The sequence below is a fragment of the Danio rerio genome, chromosome 13 (assembly GCF_049306965.1).
Source record: "Danio rerio strain Tuebingen ecotype United States chromosome 13, GRCz12tu, whole genome shotgun sequence".
In the NCBI taxonomy this organism is placed as follows: domain Eukaryota; kingdom Metazoa; phylum Chordata; class Actinopteri; order Cypriniformes; family Danionidae; genus Danio; species Danio rerio.
In genome coordinates, this window is record NC_133188.1 from 10,116,313 (window position 1) to 10,139,284 (window position 22,972).

Consider the following 22,972-nt stretch of genomic DNA (forward strand, 5'->3'; position numbering starts at 1 on the left):
ACGTATTTTCAACCACATTCCAACGTTGAAGCCTTGTCATATGCAGGCTGTTTTTCAACCGTTCAACATTAAACGTTCTATCAACATTATTTCAACGTTTAAAACACATCTGACCTTATTTCAACCATATTTCAACGTTGAAGGTCGGTCGTGTGCCGGCTGGGTAATAAAGGGACTAAACCGAAAAGAAAATGAATGAAGAATGAATGAATAAATTAATAATAATAAAATAAAAATAAGGTAATAATCTTTAAACACAAATGCCGCGTAAGCGGCCTTTTTATTTTTAGAGATGGTACATTTGAATTGCCTCTTCCCACTTCCCCCACCTCAAAATTGAAAGTTGCTAAGAGAACTATAGCTCATTTACACCTTGATGTCTATAGCCTCAATAGCAAAGAGCACAGCCCATTTACATCTCAACACAGAGCAAGTTTAGCAGAAGAATGTCAAATCAGAATCACGCAGATGAAGCACACCAGCTACTACTTTCATGAAACTATTAAATGTGTATTGTCATAAATTTGCTTATTTGCAGCAGCTTTTTTTCGCGCAACAGAATTGCGGCGTTGGGAAGCCGTCAATGAATAAAAACAGGGTCAATAGTGAAATCGGCTTTTCATTGTATCCCTATTACCTATATCAATGCATTGAAGTCCTTTTATGGTGTCATCACGATAGAATAGCCTAAGGCCCCGTTTACACTAGTGCGTTTTAGTTTTAAAACAGTGTTTTAGAATGAAAACGATCCGCGTCCACACTCGCGTTTTACCCAGCGTTTCTGAACTGCTCTCCGTCCACACCAAAACGCTGAAAACGCACATCACGTGACCACACACACACACTTTGGCAATCGCTGGAGCCCATCTACCCAGATGAGAGCTCTGCTAGTCGGACTTCTCATCAAGCATCTCCCGCTGGATCTAATCTCACTATATTTATTAAACGTGATATTTCATTCATCTTGTTGTCTTTATCTAACGACATATTCCCTGACTTTGGTCATTGGAATCTATTACTTGTTCTCAGGTAACGTGTTTTGGCTGAGCGCAAAGATAAGTTAATGATTAATGTAAGCACGTACATTCATCGCTTGCCTTTATTTCCTATAATGTATAAACTTATTGTATGTTATACTTTTATAATGGCCATTATCGATTATTAAAACTGATATTCAGCAAAAGAGAGGGTATGTTTCGTATTTTCACTGAAATTGAAAGGAGGCAGTTGTAATCGGCTCCGTTTTGTTAAATGTCCACACAGTGAAGATGACGCTCATAATGCAGCACGGCGCCTCAACATTTCTGCTGTCTGTTTAGTTGTTAATATTAAAATAAAAATAGGCAGTTCCTTATATCATGTTTACATTTTATTGTTGAGAAAGTGAAACAACGTAGCCAGGGTGATGTGAATGAAGTTATAAAGTACACTGTTCCCTGTGAAGATTGACGCGTGTCCTCGGTATGTTTTTCATATCAAACTGAGAAGAAGAGCCTTGATCAAACTTGCGAAGTCTGAACTTACTGAAGAGCGGTGTTGACGCGGTATTGTCGCGCGCCTACTGAAGGGCGGGACCGACCGCGTCGCGGGGGCACTTTTGATCATTTTGGAAGGGCACTTTCTATCCAAAGGGCATGTGCACTGCACAGGTTGAGCCCTATGTGTGCACGTGCCTGTCTCGGAGTATTTAGTGCACTATTTAGTTAGGATATGCAGCTCCGTCTGCTGAGGGCACAGCCGCTTCCCCACCGGCAGCCATGTCCGCTGCCCTCTTCTAACATGTTAGAAAATACTGCAAATCAAGCTGTTGGTATCTCCCCGTGGTTGAAATTGTTCGTTATTCGAAAAAAAAAAAAGAATAAATATCCGTGCGCAAGCTTTCTAGATTTATTTTAGGCCTATATTCAGCTGTTTTAATCTTGCAATTCTGATAACTTTTAGAGATAATGTCTGTTTTTATCAACTTGTCTGTCATTTATTTCTCATTTGCTACTTATTTTATTAATTTGTTGATGTTAATATACTACATACAGTCTTGTATATGCATATCTAAAATCCTTTGGCATTCAAATTTGCTTTGAACTTGAAAGAGAGAAAGAATCTGATTTTACCCGTCAGAGCACATTGCATATGCCTTTTTTAAATAACATTTATTTAACAAATATGTTAGCACATCGAAAGTAATTAAATTACCTGTCTTTTGATTAAAACCTTTATGCAAAAAGATCAGAAAAAAAAGGCAATATATGCGCCATGACATCGCTCTCATGCCACGATTTGAGGATAAATTCGCTTTTAGGCGCTGCTTTGAATAAAATAAAACTATTAAAAAGCACATTAAAGACACTCATAAAATAAAACATTAATAAAGGAGTATCTTATGAAAAAACACCAATTGACGGGCTCTGCTTTCGGTTTTAAAAGAATCAAGCAGCTTTAAAAATATAATTTGCTGAAGAGAAATGACATGGAAAAAAAGATTAAACATATCTGCACTGTAAAAAGAACATTCCTCTTTGATATATTCTTTCGACTCCGACACATCAGCTAAGATTATGAACGTCGGAGTGTCTCTCCTGCTTCAGTAGCGTGTCCCGCTGGTTATAAAGGAGGAGGCGGAGAGAATGCGCTGCTTAGTTTCGGCTCGATATATTTAATTAAAAACTAACACCGAGCTGCTTATAACGCGCAAAAAAGTTAAACTAAAATGCACAACTCTTGTTGGTTGCACCTGCGGGATGCACAATGAACCTAACGCGCCATTATTTTAATTCTATAATTGTGAAGAATGAGCCAACCGCATATGCTAAGTCAGTCCTGTTGGTCGGGACTCTCTGCTTTATAACTTATTAGTTTATTACAATAATCACACTTAGCTTTGCCATCGTTCTTCACCACATATAGCCACTCAACACATCTTGCGGTCCATCTTTAATGTTTAGATTATTGAAGGTGCTATTGATGTTTTGAGAAAAAAAAAAATTGATAGTACTGAAACTAAATTATTAAAAATAAACTTGCGGGACTTCGTTTATGTCCTGCGGCAACATTATTTTTATTACACTTTAAGTGATCTGCTTGAGGTAGGTCACGTTTATCAATGGTAAGTTTTAGCCTAAGTTTACATCAATAACATAATGTGCATTGTCCTTTACCATACAAAAAAGTAACAAAAAAAAACATTTATTTATATAGCATTTATTTTTAAATGCATTAAAAAACAAGCGCATATCTTAGCCTTGAGTTTGTTCACACTCTGCCTGACTCTGTATTAACATAAATGCTGTATTTTAATATAGCTAATTTCGATTAGCTTTAACTGACAGCCTTTTCTTCTTTTTCCGCGGTTATGCGCATTATATTTCACACGCATATGCAAGGTGACTGAATATAAAATTAAAATACAAAACTTACTGAGCCATTAAGTAAAAAAACAAAACAAAACAACAGTTATACTTTAAAGCAGAACATTGACGTTTTGAAACAAAAAAAAAAAACGGAACTGAAACTAAATTATTAAAAATAAACCTGCCAGACTTAATTTATGTCCTATTTTCATTTTTTATTTATTTTCATTATTCGTTTATTATTATGTACTATAATTGAAACATAAAATGAGATAGTAAAATATAATCAACAACGAAAATGTAAATAAAAACGTAAATTAAAAACATAAATGAAAATATCTTGTCTTAGTCCTATCAAAATAGCAAACTACATCTCTCTATATTTAGACTAAAAGACTGCTTTATTTATTTATTTATTTATTTATTTATTTATTTATTTATTTATTTAAGACTACTTATTTGTACTGAATATGCTTTCACTTTAGTTGTCTTTCATTTCTTCAATTCTATTTTCCAAAACGAATCCTCTTTGCACTTAAAAAGTTTACAATAAACAGGTAAACAAATTTTAAATGTAAGTTGAGGTGATCGCAAGTTCACAACTGTGAGGTGATGTGCTCTACCGGCAGGATAATATATATTATTTTGCTGTTTTTCATATGCGTACGTTTAAGATTTGAGATAATAACATTGCCATGATAGTCAAAGAAATCAAAACATTATTTTCACCCCAACGCAATTTAATCGGGCACTGAAGGCTAATAACTTAATTCTTATATTTGCTTTTTGACTTCTCACCATGTATCTTTTCTACAGCATAGTATAGTGTAAGAGCATGTCTATTACCAGAAAAACTAAATTAAAATTATATTTTAATTAAACACATCACATCACATACAGTAAGCTACGCCTACAGAACAGTCTGTTTAGCATTGTGAAAAGGCAAAGCTGAATATCTGTGGTTAAAGTGCCACCCAGCGGTCAAATGCTGCTGGCGCATCAAGTACCGCTGTCGCCGCGGTATGAATGGCGGCACAAGGAACACATTGAAGTAGTAACATCTGTATTACCCTATTATAAAATATAAATACACAAATGTAAGTAGTGTACCTTTTCAATTACTGTATAAAAGTAAAGTAACTGATTACTTTTTGATTATTTTAAAATTTCTAATGGAAATTTATAACTAAATCATGTTCCCCCATTTATACCAAGCAAGTGTGACCTTACAGTAGAGCACTCTGTTTACTGTGAGAATTTCAATATCTTTCATCACTTGAATTAAGATTACATTAATCTAAATTTAAAGTACAGCCACCACAAAACCAGACCTAACAAAAAATTGTTCAGCTCAGTTATTTACCATGAATAATATGCTGTACTAAACAGAAACAAATAACAGCAAAAACAAAAATGGCTGCTGCATGGAGGGCGCCAAAGCGACCAGTGTCTTCAGGTAGAATGCTAAAAACTTCCGTTTACAGCGTGTACAACTGGTAATTTGCGCTCCGAAAATGGGTTTCAATGACGTTTTTAATAGATAACAGAGTGTTTTTGTGACACACAACTTAGAAATGTGTCTGTTAAAGCCGTTATAATCTGTCACATGTGGTTCAAGCGCGTCAGAAATACGAGAAAAACGTTCTCCTAGTTCACGTGTCTGCCGTCAGAAATACAGTGTGTGTGTGCGTTCCCGGCCTGTCAGCTGTTAGCTCAGCGACTCTTTAACAAACACACACACACAGAGAGAGAAAGAGAGAGAGAGAGAGAGAGACAGAGAGAGCAAACCAGAGTACTGGCATGAAACTTAACAGGTCTGAAAGTCGTGCAATTTACAAAAATGACCAATGAAAGTCTGTTATTGATACTCTGCTGGCTGATTTGCTTTTCATTCTAATCGCGAGTCGTTTGTGTTTTATTTTGTGTGTTGTATTCACCACGGTTTGTGTTTTTCTGTCATTTCGAAATGACACTAACCTATATTTTCACTTTGTCACAGTTATTAGATCAGTGTGTCAGTGGCACAGTACAGGCTACATGTGTGTGTCAAACATTTTGGTGAATTACATTTGTTTGGGCTGGTTATATATTTGAAATAAAGAGAAAATGTTGACTTTAGCGATGACGAGGCTTCATTTAAACTGCAGAAGATGCCGTCTTACAACGAGGGGAATATGCCTCACTGCAGCTGTTTTTCATCCTATTAGATCGCATTTCTTTAAATGATCAGTCCAGGAGATGGTGCTGATGGACAACAGTATTTGTTCAAAGAGGATAAAAGCTAGTAAAATAGATTAAAACTATTGTTTCAAAGCTGTCCAAATGTGACCGTTTACACGCATCAGCTGCCGACCGGAAGTTCTTTGCATTCTCCTAGCGCATACACGCAAAGCATAATGGGTAATTTTGCGTTCCAAGAAAAAGGTCTATAAAACCAGGTGTTACACAATTCAAATAGTATAGTAATCTATATTAAAGAGGGATATTTAGGAATAAGCATTATTGTAACCATTGGAGTCACACTGACAACAGGGGTAAGGATCCACATGCAGGTTTTTAGAATCGCCAGGCAAGCAGTGGTCAATACAGGGGCAAACAGATGTGTGAGGGCAATCCAGCGTCGAAGTCAAATTAACAGGCAGATGGTCAGAGGCAGGCAGCAAACAGAATTAAACAAATAAACACGGCAAAGGCAGACAAAGAAAACGCGTTGTAGTGTCACTGTAGCAGATAACAAGACTCAGCAATGAGGGTTTCAAAGTGAGCTGTATATATGTGTTTGTAATCAGTACTTGAGCAGCATCAGCTGTGTGTATGCAATCAGTCAGGATCTGGAACCGGTTGTGTGTGTGGAGCATGACTGGTTCTTGTAGTCCATTTACCAGCAGATTTGAAGTTCATGTGAATGTGAGTGTTTACAAGCGACCTCTGGTGGTTTGATCGCTGATGATCATGACAATTATATTGTATGTTTACAACTCTTCATTAATGAATTGCACTACATAATGTAGTATCAGTAGTAACGTTAACTATCATGAACTAATAGTAATTACTATAGGATACTTTAGCCTTTACTACAGTAAACCATATATATTTATATATATATATATATATATATATATATATATATATATATATATATATATATATATATATATATATATATATATATAGACCTCCTCTCCCTCAGTCATCTTTCCATCAAGAAAATTTCTTGTGTTAGCCCAGGGGTGTCCAAACTACGGCCTGCGGGCCATCTGCAGCCCGCAATCAGTTTTGTGGTGGTCTGCGAGGCTTTTTATGAATATTAATAGAATCTGGCCCGCTATACAAAAATGAACGTAATTCAATAAATTATTATTTATTAAATTATTATTTATTAGCTATTACATGCCTTCAATTAGGCAGCAGTTCCTGTTATGAAGTCAAACGAACCGAACAAACTGTAAGAAACATAATTCATAATCACGTTTTGGCAAGCCATGGCACAAGCAAAAAAAAGGAAAATCAACAGTAAGAGCAGGAAGTTTCAGTCACGATGAGGCAAAGAATATTTCTTCACGAGGTCAGCGGAATATGTGTCTGTTTAATTTGCCAGGAATCAGTTGCAGTAATGAAGGAATATAATATTAAAAGACATTATAAAATAAAACATCAGGCCTTCTGCTCTTACACTGGTGCCGAACGAGACCGAAAAGTAAAAAAATTAGCAGCTGGCTTATCAGCTCAACAACAGCAGTTTTTTTTTTGTGCTAATAAAGTGCAAGAAAATTCTACACTGGCTAGTTATGATGTAGCTCAGCTAATCGCAAAGCACAGGACACCTTTCACTAAAGGAGAATTTATGAAGGATGAGTGTTGCAAGTGTAATTTGCCCAGACAAGATTCAAGATTTTAAAAACGAAAGTCTTTCTAGAAACACAGTTGGACGACGAATTAAAATAACAAATTAAAATAATTCCATAACACACACATGCACACACACACATACATACATACATACATATATACACACATATATATATATATATATATATATATATATATATATATATATATATATATATATATATATATATATATATATTAGGGCTGGTGCGATAAGTTTGTGCGTCATGATATATCATTCGATATATCACACACACACATACATACATACATACATATATACACACATATATATATATATATATATATATATATATATATATATATATATATATATATATATATATATATATATATATATATATATATTAGGGCTGGTGCGATAAGTTTGTGCGTCATGATATATCATTCGATATATCACACACACACATACATACATACATACATATATACACACACATATATATATATATATATATATATATATATATATATATATATATATATATATATATATATATATATATATATATTAGGGCTGGTGCGATAAGTTTGTGCGTCATGATATATCATTCGAAATGAAAGGGTCTGTTTTTATTTATGTACACTCACCGTTTGCTTTTACCATTTGCAGATGCTTCCTCGGGTTCGACATTGAAGCCTTTTGTGTTGAATGTATTTTAACAGCTGGCAAACAAATTTTGCACTGAACTGTTCCATGTGTACCCTTCTCCGATTTCAGGGTGAAATTATTTTAAATTTCCAGCAATGAAATGCATTTTTATCATTCGCCATGGTGGCAGCTCTCAGACTGGTTATAGTAGCCAAATGCTTTCAGCAGCAGAGAGGATTAACGTAACTGGTAGACGTGGTGCGCCACAATCAAACCGGAAAACCACTCAAAAGCATCAAAATAACGCCGCTTTAATAAATGGCCCTAGCAGATGGCATCCTGCATATCAAAAACAGGCAAAGCAACAAATTAATATCATTCAACATATCTCAGATTTGTAAAGAAAAAATTCAGATGTAACCCAATTTGTAATCTTTAACATTTTTATAAGTAGCTGTAACTTAATTACACATTTTTTCTCAGTAACTGTAACGAATTACTGTTACTTTTATTTTGTTATTAAATTACATGACGCCATTACATGTAACTAGTTACTCCCCAACAATGCAGCTTTGGACTGAGAGAAGGAGATCTGCTGCAGATTTTCAAAGCAGGAGTCCATCACAAACTGCAATAGGGAAAATTATTTAAAGTAGCTATTGCATATTTGCATAAAATAACTGATTACATTATATAAAAATAACATTCATAAATTTTTCTTACTTTCAGATGATTGTAATTCTCCATTGGTATTTATTATTATTTTTTTATTCTGAGCCGTTTATTTGATTAAAATATCTATTTTTCAAAAACACACCACATAATACATTCATCCATTTCACTGAGGGTCCTTGTCTTGGCTCAGCTCTGGATCTTCATTACTTACAACCAAATCAATTATTCACTCATAATCAATTGTACACTGGTGTCACGCAGTGTTGTTGTCAGCTTGTGCTGTATAATCCAAAAACGCAAAACAAAGAATTAAGGACTTTAATTGAATGTGGTAAGCACAATTAGCAAACCACACATTACCAAAACACTTTTTTTAATGGAACAAAATAAGAATTTCAATAAGAACAGAGGCAGCCAACAAGGAGCCAATCAGTATTCTTACATGGACACACCAATATTCAGATTTTAATAAGACAATATTCTGATACTCTGAAAAGTCTACCATGTAAACAGAGATTTTTGATTACCTTAATCATCTTAATCTATCATAATCGCAATAAATGTTAAATAAAATACGACATGTGGAGTATTCCTATTAAATACATATAAACACCTTATCAAATTACCATCATGTAGGACTTTTCAATGCATATTGCAACAGGATAGTCCATTCACACACGGGTGTTCGGCACTGTATTCTCTGCTCCTACCGAGTCAGTCCAGGACCACAGACACACACACACACACACACACACATCTCCAAGTGCAGACTCAGTGAACTCCTGGGAGATTCATCACATCCACTATCACCAAATACAATTTTACAAAGGCTTCTTACCATTAAAACAATTCTTTCCAAGTTCTTACATGGGTGCTGAAAAAAACATGTGGTGTAAAATTGGCTATATTCTCATCCAGTATCTCAGAGTTTGTTGTGGGTGCACAAATGAAATGTTCCTGAATGAAAAAGAAAGTTCAGTTGAAGTCGATAAAATGAAGAAGGAAATGCCTGAAATGAAAAATCACATGTACAGAATTATTCACAGCCTTTGCTCAATACATTGTTAATGCACCTTTGGCAACAATTACAGCCTCAAGTCTTTTTGAATATGATGCCACAAGCTTGGCACACCTGTCTTTGGGAAGTTTTGCCAATTCCTTTTTGCAGTACCTCTCAAGGTCTTTTAGGTTGAAGGGAAGTGACGGTGTGCAACCATTTTCAGATCTCTCCAGAGATGTTGAATAGGATTTAGGTTTGGGCTCAAGCTGGGCCACTCAAGGACATTAACCGAGTTGTTGTAAAGCCACTCCATTGATATTTTGGCGGTGTGCTTTGGGTCTATGTCCTGCTAGAGGATGAACTGTCGCCCCAGTCTGAGGTCAAGAGCACTCTGAAGCAGGTTTTCATTCAGGATATCTCTGTACATTGCTGCATTAATCTTTCCCTCTATACTGACTAGTCTTCCTGTTCCTGCTGGTAAAAAACATCCCCACAGCATGATGCTGCCACCAGTATGCTTCACTGTAGAGGTGGTTTTAGTCTGGTGATGAGTGGTGCCTGGTTTTCTCCAAGTGTAACGCCTGGCATTCATTCAAAACAGTTCAGTTTAGTCCCTTCAGACCAGTGAATTTTGTTTCTTATGATCTGAGAGTCCTTCAGATGCCTTTTGGCAAATTCCTGGTGGGAAGTGACTTCCGTCTGGCCACTCTGTTATACAGGCCTGATTTGGTGGATTGCTGCACAGATGGTTGTCCTTCTTTAAGGTTCTCCTCTCTCCACAGAAGAACGCTGAAACTCAGACAGAGTTACCATCAGGTTATTGATCACCTCCCTGACTAAGGCCCTTCTCCCGCGATCACTTAGCCCAGATGGCCGGCCAGCTCTAGGAAGAGTCCTGGTGGTTCTAAACATCTTCCACTTACAGATGACAAGGCCACTTTGCTCATTGGTACTTTTAGAGCAGCAGAAATTTTTCTGTATACTTCCCCAGCCTTGTGCCTCGAGACAATCCGGTCTCCGAGGTCTACAGACAAGTCCTTTGTCTTCATGCTTGGTTTGTGCTTTGACATGCACTGTCAACCCTGGGACCTTATATAGACAGGTGTATGCCTTTTCAAATAATGTACAATCAACTGAATTGACCACAGGTGAACTCTAATTAAGCTGCTGAAACATCCCAAGAATGATCAGGGGAAAGCTAAGTTTGAATTCTTGTATTACAAAGTGTGGTAAAAATCTGAGTTAAACCCAAACACACGTCCTATTATTATGCCCCATATGGTGATGTATACATCTCCAAAACCCGACAGGAGGACAAAGCTAAACTTGTTTTTAATAAAACAAATTTAAATATGCATATAATAAATAATGCTACTACTAATATTATATAAATGCAAATTGTCATTAATAAACTGAAAAAAGCCCCTGGAGGTAAAGAAGGCATGGAGGTAGTAGTTTTTATAATTATGTTGAAAATAATAATTTATGTAACATTTTAATCCATTAAGTTTTTCGTATGTAAAAACATGAATCTTAAAAAGAATGTAAAGACTGTGTATTGCTGTACATCCTGTGTGTATTAAGCAATGTGTAAGGCCTGCATAGTCGCATGACTAACGCCTCTGCGCTGGACTTTAAACCAGCTTTTAGTTGGTCAATGGCAAGATTTCAGAGCCTCAAAATAGCAATGCGATGTCAATGCGCCATAGCAAACCTCATTTTCAGACCAGCACGCCCATCAGGATTTACTATTCAAACAACACAGGACAAATGTAAAAATTACAGTTGCGCTTCTCTGAAAATAGTAACAAATCATGCCATACATATCTTATTGCACCAGGTGTATGATAAGGCTCTTTGTGTATGGGATGTCACCCTTTATCTCTTTGCCTGATCTGCATAGGTGTTTCAACTAGGTCTAATACCAGATCTACTTCCACTTGCTACTGCTTCGCCTTTGATTTATATGCTGAAAGCCCAAGTCAATAAGGGAACGTCTTGATTTAATCAACAGAATGTGAACTGCACAGTTGTGACTTTGTGACGAGTAAAAAGTCATGGATGTGCATTGCAAAGTTAGCGTATAAGTTTTATTTAAGCTGCATTGACATGGTACCCATTGGTCTCCATAGAAGTCTTTGTGTGACCCTAAACACAAAACCTATTGTTTTTGCATGGATCTTTTGTTGTGTGAGTGTTTTGGGGAAATATCCAACAATACATTGCAAGATTTTTTTATTTTATGCCAAAAAAAAAAAAAAAAAAAAATCATTAAAATGATATGTTTAGATATATATATAATTATTATAATATATATATAATTATTATTATTATTATTATTATTATTATTATATATTAGGTAATGTAAATAAATCTTTAATAAAGGTCATCTTAGATAAAGACATTTTGTAAGTATATCAAAATAGATTAGGGTCCCACTTTATATTAAGTGTCCTTAACTACTATGTACTTACATCAAAAAAATAAATACAATGTACTTACTGTGTTTATAATGTATTTGAGAACACGTGGTACTTTTGAGTTGGGATAGAGGTTGGGTTTCGGACAGGTTTGGTGGCATGGGTAGGTTTAAGGGTGGGTTAAGGGGTAAGGGATGGTCAACAGTGTATTTAAAAATGTAATTACAAAAGTTATTTACAGATGTAATTACATACATGTATTTTATCAAGCATAAGTACACAGTAAATACATGTATTTACACAAAAAGTACATTGTAACAAACTATTAAATCCTATGTAAGTACATATTAGTTAAGGACATTTAACATAAAGTGGGACCTAGATTAGTAATATGCGTTGCTAAAACCTTAATTTGGACCACTTCAGAGGTCATAATTGTTTTGAGATCTCTGAACTGAGATCTCTGAATCTCTGAAGATTTTCAAATAGTTGTATATTCAAAATATTTGACAGAGATACAGCTTATTTATTTGGCTTTCAGATGATGTTTTTAAAGAATTGACCCTTATAACTGGTTTTGTGGACTAGAGTCACTTATGAAGAAAAACATGAGCTGGGCAAAGCCAATGGAGTCAATGACGGAGCAAAACCAGCAGTGATGCAGGAGACTTGAAACCTTGGTTACAAACAAGAACTGAAAAGCAACAAACAAGAATTGGAGCTCTGCAGAACCAGTGGCTCTTGGGAATAAGACCTAGTTAGTTTTAGTTTTGGTTTGTCCAATAAGACAGTAAATTAAAATCCAAACATGTAGCTTTACTTCTCCCAGTCCTTTCATATTCAGTGTGGACATAAGTATTATATATTAATAATATATTTAATGGTTCTTATAAACATCTGACCAATTGCTTGCGTAATGCTCAAGCTGAGAAACAGCAGACTGTGAAGTCCAGCTCATAAAACTCCCCGGGGCCTCGCGAGACCATAATCCATCCTTCTATACATCAGCCTGACACATCTTTTCATCAAGTTACTTAGCAGCTTCTACTGCGCTTACAAAAAGCAATGAGCTCATCTCTGCTCTCATCATTTCATTTAGCATCCCTGCGCAGGCATGAGCTCAGATTAGCACTGTGCGCGGAAAAAGAGATGTCAATTATTCTGAGTTAATATCACACCCATGCTCAGCAGCAGGCCAGAGATGAGAGGCTGGAAAAAGGAATATATTAAACTGGGTTGGGTTTGATGTGTAATCTTAGAATACGTGTAGTGGCTGTAATATTCTATTTATTAAAAACATTTGTTTGTGTGATAGTTCATTTCTCAGTCTTAAGACCGGTGCACACCGAGACGTTTTTTGCTCGCGTTTTCCATCGATGTTTAACGCCTTGTGACTATATAAAGGGCATCAATGTGTACGCACAAAAGCGTAATTTAAAAAAAAAACGTCTCATGCTCGTTAAAACCTTCTCCTCCAATCAGATTGCTACTTTAGTTCACATGCACAGAGCTGCTGAAGTTACAGTAAACAGCACATGGAGGAGCTCAAGCGCAAACTGTCAACGCGAGCGCACATTGAAGAAGATGCCCAGAGGCGATATGAATGCGGAGCTGCTTATTGCTCTGCTGAACAATAATCATTTCTTCATCGCTAGAGCTGGAGCTGCTGCTTGAACCATCTATGCCTGTTCGAGTCACCAGTAACTTTAACAACAAGCGTGTGAACTTCCTCTCTTCTTCTTCTTCTGAGTTACAAGCGGGTGTCGGAAACTTGTGTTGCGCCATCTAACGTCAAGGAGTGATTTTGCATACTCTTCTGCTTGACACCAGTGAAAATCGCTTGGGTTTGAAAAACGTCTCGTAAAACGTTGACGATAAACGCAAACAAAAAGCATCCCGGTGTGTAGGAGCCTTTAGTGTTAATTTGGGGTTCTCAGTGAAGATGGGATAATCTAGTGAAGGGGTGTCAAACTCAGTTCCAAAAGGGCGAAGTCCTGCACAGTTTAGTTCCAACCCTGCTCCAACACACTTACCTGTAGGTTTCAAACAAGCCTGAAGGACTCAATTAGTTTGATCAGGTGTGTTTAATTAGGGTTGGAACTAAACTGTGCAGAGCTGCGGCCCTTTTGAAACTGAGTTTGACACCTGTGATCTAGTGATACTGTCTAGACATTCATTCATTAATTTTTTTCCTTAGTTTCCTTAGGCTTAGTCCCTTATTCATCACGGGTCGCCACAGTGGAATGAACCACCTACTATTCCAGCATATGTTTTACATGGCAGATGCCCTTCCAGCCGCAATCCAGTATTAGGAAACACCCATAAACTCTCACATTCAGACACTCTCACATTCAGACACAGGACAATGAGGGGGGGTTGCGACACTTGGTAATTTCCAAAACCTTTATTCATTTTATTAAACTATTACAAAAACCATATTTTATCCATAACCTGCAGGAGAAAAAATAGTAGTTAATAGTAACATAGGTGAAGCAGTGCACAGGGGTAGCACAGTCGCCTCACAGCAAGAAGGTCGCTGGTTCAAGCCCCGGTGGGGTCAGTTGGCATTTCTGTTTGGAGTTTGCATGTTCTCCCTATGTTCACGTGGGTTTTCTCCAGGTGCTCCAGTTTCCCCCACAAGTCCAAAGATATGTGGTAGGTCTGCGTCTTGCCTTCGAAAAGAACGTGCGCTCATGAATAATTAAGAAGCAGGCTCTTTTCATATGATAAGAAAACTCTATTATGTATAATAAAGAGAAACCGACGCGTCATCACTCCAGTTTTGCGCTATGTCAGCGATTTTGATCCTGCCCCAAAAATTATTTTAAACCCGGAAGAAGAAATTAGCTGACAAAAGCTCAAAATTATCTAGTTTTACCCACAATTAAAGCTGACTGGTGCTTACATGGTCTTAACTGATGCTCAACACACACAAATCTGTTAAAATCTCAAAAGAGTACCTGAGGGTTTCTTGAACCTTTAAAAATTGTGACAATCACATCGTGAGATTAGTATCGTGAATCATATCAAATTGTGAGTCAGGTGAATTGTTACAACCCTACGAATGAATGAACGAACGAATGAACAATTTAAATTTAAAAGAATTTTAAAGTAACAAAAGGAAAAATAAATGTATTACTAATTTATGTCTTTTTCAAACACTGTACAAACATACTATCTTTATTTCAAAACAATCAAGTTTAATACTTGTTATATACTTTTATATTGTTGCTGTAAGTCCATTGTCTTGTATACATCTTCAATATAAGATACAGTTGAAGTCAGAATTATTAGCCCCCTTTGATTTCTTTTTCTTTTTTTAATATTTCCCAAATGATGTTTAACAGAGCAAGGAAATTTTCACAGTATGTCTGATAATATTTTTTCTTTTGGAGAAAGTCTTATTTGTTTTATTTTGGCTAGAGTAGAAGCAGTTTTAAAATTTTTATTAAACATTTTAGGGTCAAAATTATTAGCCCCGTTAAGCTATATATTTTTCCGATAGTCTACAGAACAAACCCTCGTTATACAATAACTTGCCTAATTACCCTTACCTGCCTAGTTAACCTAATTAACCCATTTAAGCCCTTAAATGTCACTTCAAGCTGTATAGAAGTGTCTTGAAAAATCTCTAATCAAATATTATTTACTGTCATCATGTCAAACAAAAAAAAAAATCAGTTATTAGAAATGAGTTATTAAAACTTTTATGTTTACAAATGTGCAATGTGATGTGAAAAAAATCTGCTCTCCGTTAAACAGAAAATGGGGCAAAAACAGGGGGGCTAATAATTTAGGGGGCTTATAATTCTGACATCAACTCTATGTATCTCTTAGACACACAGCAAGTCCATGTGAACTCAGTAAACAGATGATGATCTCTCTCTCTCTGCTTAATGATTAATGAGTTCACAGAGTTTTGTACTTTACACCCTAGTAACCCTCTGTCCAGACAGAGACCGGCTACCTGAGGGAGGACGGTGTAAATTATATTTGCACCGAATGTATTGTGCTCCTCGCAGACACACTGAACACACTCATTATGCTTCTGTCAGATATCAAAGCTCACAGCTGTAAAACTGCATGAAGTGACAGGTTGAAACATGACGGTGAGCGCTGAGTTCCTCGCTGGTCCTCCAGAGACCTTCACTTGTTTATTTAGCAAATTCACAGTCACACACACACACACACACACATACACACACAAGGCCTCCAGGACGACAGTGCAGATCATGTTGTGAATGTGATAGTGATTAGTTAATTAGCAGTATGTTGCTCAATTTGAGGAAATGGAGGGAGGTTTGTGCGTCTCTGTGTGTGTATGTTATTATTTTGAAGTTCTTCTTCATTACTTGACCAATAACGTCATTAAAAAAACAGTGATCATGTCATCCTGCAGAAATCATTGTACTATTCAAATTTGTCGCCTCACAGTAAGAAGGTCGCTGGTTCGAACCTCGGTGTGGTCAGTTGGCGTGTCTGTGTGGAGTTTGCATGGTGCGGACAGCCGAAAACATTTGGATATGTTTTGAAGAAAATGCCTTCAGTAAAATGCACTGTAATCAACACTGAAAACATCTTACAATGAGAGTTGTGCGTTCCTTTCAGTGCAATGTCAACAAAAGATACGTTAGACGAGTTATTATTATGTGAAGTTTATTTATAAACAAATTTCGAGAGGATCACATGCTTATGATTGTTCACAGCTGTTCCAACTTTAGCTAATGACTGATTATCCAATCAGACGATCCTTAACTCACTATAAATAACCAGACATTTCTTATCTCAATATCTTCGTCTTGAAGAAACCCCCCCACCCAACCCTACTTTCTCTCCTTTCAAACGAGCGTCACGATGGCCAGCGATTAGCGCTGTTGCCTCACAGCAAGAATGCCCCTGGTTTAATTCCTTTCCAAACCAGACGGCATTTCTGTGCGGAGTTTGCTCGTTCTCCCCGTGGTCGCGTGGGTTTTCCCCGGGTCCTCCGGTTTCCTCCCACAGTTCAAAAACAAGCACTCTAAACAATTAATCCAAATACTTTAGCTAAACTCTGAGTACACCTTTCAGCATCCATATCTGACAGTTAGCTACAACAAGCAAGAGGGGGAGTCATCGAGATCTACCTGAGCTCAAACTCCCCTCTCGCCTTGCAACGGGAGGGAGCCCAGGGCTCGAGGATCTTATAAGCTCAGGGCTCTCTCCCGGGACAACACGCCAAACTAGCATAATTATCAATCATCAGCTAAGTGTGAACTCTTGAAAATGATTATATATGCATGAACCCAGATGATAACAACAACAGTTTATCTAAATAGCTAATTCCCTAATATAAAGCTTGTTGTTCTAAATTGCCTTAGATGTGATAACCGTGAAAGCATGATTATTCTTCAGACTATATCGTACAACCAAAATCTATAATGTTGCTTCACTAATTGTTATGATGTTCAAAACATAACATATGAATGTGTCTGAGATGTAGATGTAGAAGAAGCCTACTGCAGCAATGCACTGCTTTTGTTGTGCGGAATACAACATTTTGAATGTTTGTAAACAAAAAAAAAAGTCAATTGGACAATGCAGTTGTTTCAAAATACAATATATTGACATTTTAATGTAGAAAAGGCCAATGTGGGTGTCTTTATGAGCACAAATACAGCATAAGGGCTCATATATGTCGTTGTGTCATCACTCATATAGCAAGTCATATCTCTCCGGCCCTTCATTTGGGATGCTTTTCATGAACTGGCCCCCATGCCAAACTAATTGAATAGCCCTGGTCTAATATATTAATTGCTTGTCTTTGGCTTTTTTGTTGCTGTTTTGCTGAGCTTCAAATGACATCTTTGGGGTTGGTATGATGCTTTTATAAATTTTTTTTTTGTCTTTTATGCTCACCATGGCTGCATTGATTTGATCAAAATACAGTAAAACTGTACAATTATTCATTTCAAATAGATGTTTCATTCATTTTCTTGTTGGCTTAGTCCCTTTAGTAATCCAGGGTCACCATATCGGAATGAACCGCCAAAGTATCCAGCAAGTTTTTACGCAGCGGATGCCCTTCCAGCCGCAACCCATCTCTGGGAAACATCCACACACACATTCACACACACACACACTCATATACTACGGACAATTTGGACTGTGGGGGAAACCGGAGCACCCAGAGGAAACCCACACGAATGCAGGGAGAACATGCAAACTCCACACAGAAAAGCCAACTGAGCCAAGGTTCGAACCAGCGACCCAGCGACCTTCTTGCTGTGAGGCGACAGCACTACCTACTGCGCCACTGCCTCGCCCCAAATAGATTTTTCATAAAAGCAGTTTATTTCTGTGACAAAGACAAAGCTACATTTTTAGCATCCTAACTCTGTAGTCTGTAGCGTCACGTCGTGATCCTTCAGAATTCATTGTAATATAATGATACTCTGCACAAGAAACATGTATTATTCATTCAAAATCATTTTCATTTCTTGATTAAAAGAAAGTTCAAAAGAACTTTTTTTTTTTTAAATGGAAATTAAAAAATCCTGTCATTTTTATCAATAAAATGCGTCCTTGTTAAATAAAGTATTATATATTTTTAAAAACAATCTTTCTGGCATTAAACTTTGGAACAGCAGTGTGTTTTGTGAGTAGTGACAAATGCTTTTATAGTGTTTTCTTTTAGTGTGAGTCATTTTGGTGGGCTGCTGCCTCACCTTACCTTTCTCAATGGTTGGATTATACTTTATCCAGAGAACAGGACATGCTAGTATTGTTCTCTGTTGCTTCATTGTTTCTCCACAATGGCTCATATACCAGACTGAAATACAAGAATCAGTGATAAAAGATGAAGGAGAGTGTATCAATTGTCTCTGCTGTAGTTTTCAACACTATATTGAATGTCTGAAAACGATTAAGACTTGATTCATTTGATTGCCTCTTTACAGATTTTGTCCACCAGGATGTCCGCAAGGTCTTAAGTTTTAAAATGTCTTAAATTTCTAAAAAACAAAAACAAAGGAGGCCTTAAAAAGCCTTAATTGTGTTGTATGTCTTGAATCATTTTAAACAGGTCTTACTTTTAAAAGTTGTCAAAGTAAAGTTACCCAATTGCCCCAACACCCATCCAATCACCAACAATCCATCTAAATAGTTTTTATTGCAAAGAGATGTTTATTTCTGAACAGCTGTAAGACATTTTACAGCAAATTCTCTTAATTAATTCCCTAATCAGGAAATAGCAATATATCCCTTTAGATATATCCCTTTAATATATATCTTTCATGGCGACGCAGTGGCACAGTAGGTAGTTCTGTCGCCTCACAGCATGATGGTCCCTGTTTCGAGCCTCTGCTGGGTCAGTTGATGTTTCTGTGTGGAGTTTGCATGTTCTCCCCGCATTTGCCTGGGTTTCCTCCGGGTGCTCCGGTTTCCCCTACAGTCCAAAGACATGCGGTACAGGTGAATTGGGTAAGCGTAGTGTATGTGTGTGAATGAATGTGTATGGATGTTTCCCAGAGATGGGTTGCAGCTGGAAGGGCATCCGCTGCGCTAAACATATGCTAGATTAGTTGGTGGTTCATTCCGCTGTGGTGACCCCAGGTTAATAAAGGGACTAAGCCTAAAAGAAAATTTGTGAATGAATGAGTGATCTTTCATTTACACAAAAACACTTTACAGAAGTAAGCGTGAGAGGATATAAAATTTATAAATAGGCATAAAACTTAAAGTTTCATTAAAAAAAAAGTGTATACAACCAGAACTTTCTTCTTGTGACACAATAAAATTCATGGTCAAGAAATACCTACAATTGTTTTGTTTTTTTTCCAAGTCCACTGAACCAACTGGGCCATTACAAAAAAAAAAAAAAAATCCTCATTGCTTAGCCCAGCAGTAGTCTAAAATCTAATTCATAATGGGCTTAAAAGGGTCTTTAAAAGTCTTACATTTAACTTGAAACCCTGTACATGTTTCATGTCTTTGGTGTATTTATGAAGAATGTTTTGACTTGTTTTATTTGTGCATTAATGGAGATGGTGCAAACCATCATTTTTTTTTATCCTCAGCAACCATTTATGGTTGTAAATAAAAAATAAAAATAAAAAAAACAATCTGACATTTTGACCTGTCACAATATCTACCTGAAATATTTTCCACCAGCCATCTTGTGTATTTATCAAAAAATTACAGGCCAGGTTAACCAGCCTGTATTTTGCTAAATGTAAAATACTTTGCTCTGCATACGTTTTATGTACATTTCAGAATGCAAATCCACCAGAGGGTGCTGTTTTACATTTTTCCGAATCTAAAATGCATTACTTATGGTACGTTTTGTTATATTTTTAAAGGGTCATGATACCCTGGACTGCATTTTCTGAACACATTTGTGTGTGTCTGTGTTACCATCAATTAAGACAACATTAACATCTGTTAGCTTTAGTCGTAGAAAATAGCTATTTTTTAAATCCTCTCCTTTATTTTATATAATTTAGGTTTAAAACATATATTGTGGTGATATAGCACAGGACTACAAGTACTATGATAATGCATCAGTGTCTAAATATTATTCATGATGAGACTTTGTTTTTTTATACTATGAGAAGAGCTGCTTCTGAAATACTCGATCAAGTTTTAGGCAGTAGTTAGGTGTTCATGATGGGTCGCCATGCTGGCAGTGTTGTCAGAAGTACCAACTTCTACAAGTCTGTACTGAAATGTTCAAAAATGTGAAGAGAGCAGCATTTCCCGCTTGCATTTGGAATGCTGATGAGTGGACCCTTGAACACTGCTGATTGGCCATTGTGTTCATGCGCTGAACTGATATGACTGGGATTGACTCTAATGATTACCAGTTTACAGCAGCACACTGAAGCATTTAAAAGCTGCATCTATCAGCTGATTTGTCAGCAGTTTATCACACCATTTAAATAATAACTTTAAAATGCTCCAGTGCCCAATGACTTTTTTTTGTCTCTTTAAAGGAGATATGTTTCCTACATTTTAGATAAGGTCTGTTTAAATGCAAAAATCCTGGATTTCTTCTCATGTTACCTCTAGTCAGAATCAGGGCCACTGACAGATAATAGATGTTTGCACTCTTCCTTTGCTCCTATTTGCCCTGTCATGTCTACTCCCCTAACTTCTGCTCACATCTTTCTATGCACCTTTAAGTTGCATTTTTCAAAACTTTCTAAGGTAGACTTGAACTGCAAAAGGGGATAAGATTTATATCTTTCATGTACACGTCCATAAGAAGGGTGAGCTTGTTGGACAGATCACCTAAATCAGCAATCCACTGAACTAAACCCTTCCCTAAACCCAATTGAAAATGTGTTTTCAAAAGCAAATGTAAGAGAAAAGTGCACTGTAACAACCTAGTTTTACCTTGACTTTTACATAGTTTTATCTGTTTTGTGGAAATGTGTTCATGGGACTAAAATCTGAGCAATCTCCATTACAATTACAACACTGTACAAATGATCTACAGAGCAAATTGGCCATGCCAGAAAAGTTGTCCTCATGAACATAGATACAGTAGGTGAGGCAAACTAATTATACACACCGTTATGTTGTAGTATTTATTTGGTGTTGTTTGACGAACTTTGTAAAAGTAGTGTTTTATTTGTCGATAATTTGTCCCTGTATATATGATTAGCGTAAAAAGGAACAGAAGATTGGGCATCATATTGCCCTGTGGCATATTTTAATTTGGAAAGGGTTTATTATGCAACCAAATTCTGTTATATTGCAGAAAGCACTGTAGAAGATTACAATGTTGGATTTTGGCTATGCAGCGCATCCGGGAAGTATTCGTAGCACTTCACTTTTTCCTCATTTTTCTGTTGCAAATTTATTTAAAATAAAACCCCGAAAAATCACATGCACATAGGTATTTACAGCCTTTGCTCAATACTTGTTGATGACCTGTCTTGGGGAAGAGACAGTGTACAGCCATTTTCAGATCTCACCAGAGAAGTTTAATCGGATTTAGATCTGGGCTCTGGCTGGGCCACTCAAGGACATTCAGTGTTCTAGTGAAGCCACTCCATTGATATTTTGGCGGTGTGCTTTGGGTCATTGTCTTGCTGAAAGATGAACCGTCGCCCCAGACTGAGGTCAATAGCACTCTGAAGCAGGCTTTTATTCAGGATGTCTCTGTACATTGCTGCATTCATCTTTCCCTCTATACTGACTAGTCTTCAAGTTCTGGCTGCTGAAAAACATCCCCACAGCATGATGCTGCCACCAACATGCTTCACTGTAGGTATGGTATTAGCCTGGTGATGAGCGGTGCCTGGTTTTCTCCAAGTGTAACGCCTGGCATTCACTCCAAACAGTTCAATTTTAGTCTCATCAGACCAGAGAATTTTGTTTCTTATGGTCTGAGAGTCCTTCAGATGCCTTTTGGCAAAGCCCAGGTGGGGAGTGGCTTCCATCTGGCCACTCTACCATTCAGGCCTGATTGGTGGATTGCTGCACAGATGGTTGTCCTTTTGTAAGGTTCTCCTCTCTCCACAGAAGAACGCTGGAGCTCAGACAGGGTGACCATCGGGTTAATGATCACCTCCCTGACTAAGGCCCTTCTCCCCCATTACTCAGCTTAGATGGCCGGCCAGCTCTAGGAAGAGTCCTGGTGGTTCCAAACATCTTCCACTTACGGATGATGGAGGCCACTGTGCTCATTGGAACTTTCAGAGCAGCAGAAATTTTTCTGTATACTTCCCCAGCCTCGTGCCTCGAGACAATCCTGTCTTGGAGGTCTACAGACAATTCCTTTGTCTTCATGCTTGGTTTATGCTTTGACATGCACTGTCAACCCTGGGAGCTTATATAGACAGGTGTATGGCTTTACAAATGACGTCCAATCAATTAAATTTTCCACAGGTGAACTCCAATTAAGCAGCTGAAACATCTCAAGAATAATCAGGGGAAACAGAATGTACCTGAACTCAATTTAGAGCTTCACGGAAATGGCTGTGAATACTTACGCACATGTGATTTTTCAGTTTTTTTTATTTTTATTAAATTTGCAACGATTTCA

At 37.0% G+C, this 22,972-nt stretch overlaps 1 protein-coding gene across 3 annotated transcripts in view; it reads left to right on the forward strand.

The window, feature by feature from the left end:
- Positions 1 to 22,972, forward strand: part of sema4ga (sema domain, immunoglobulin domain (Ig), transmembrane domain (TM) and short cytoplasmic domain, (semaphorin) 4Ga) — a 109,655-nt gene that overhangs the window by 32,293 nt on the left and 54,390 nt on the right. The window lies entirely within an intron of this gene.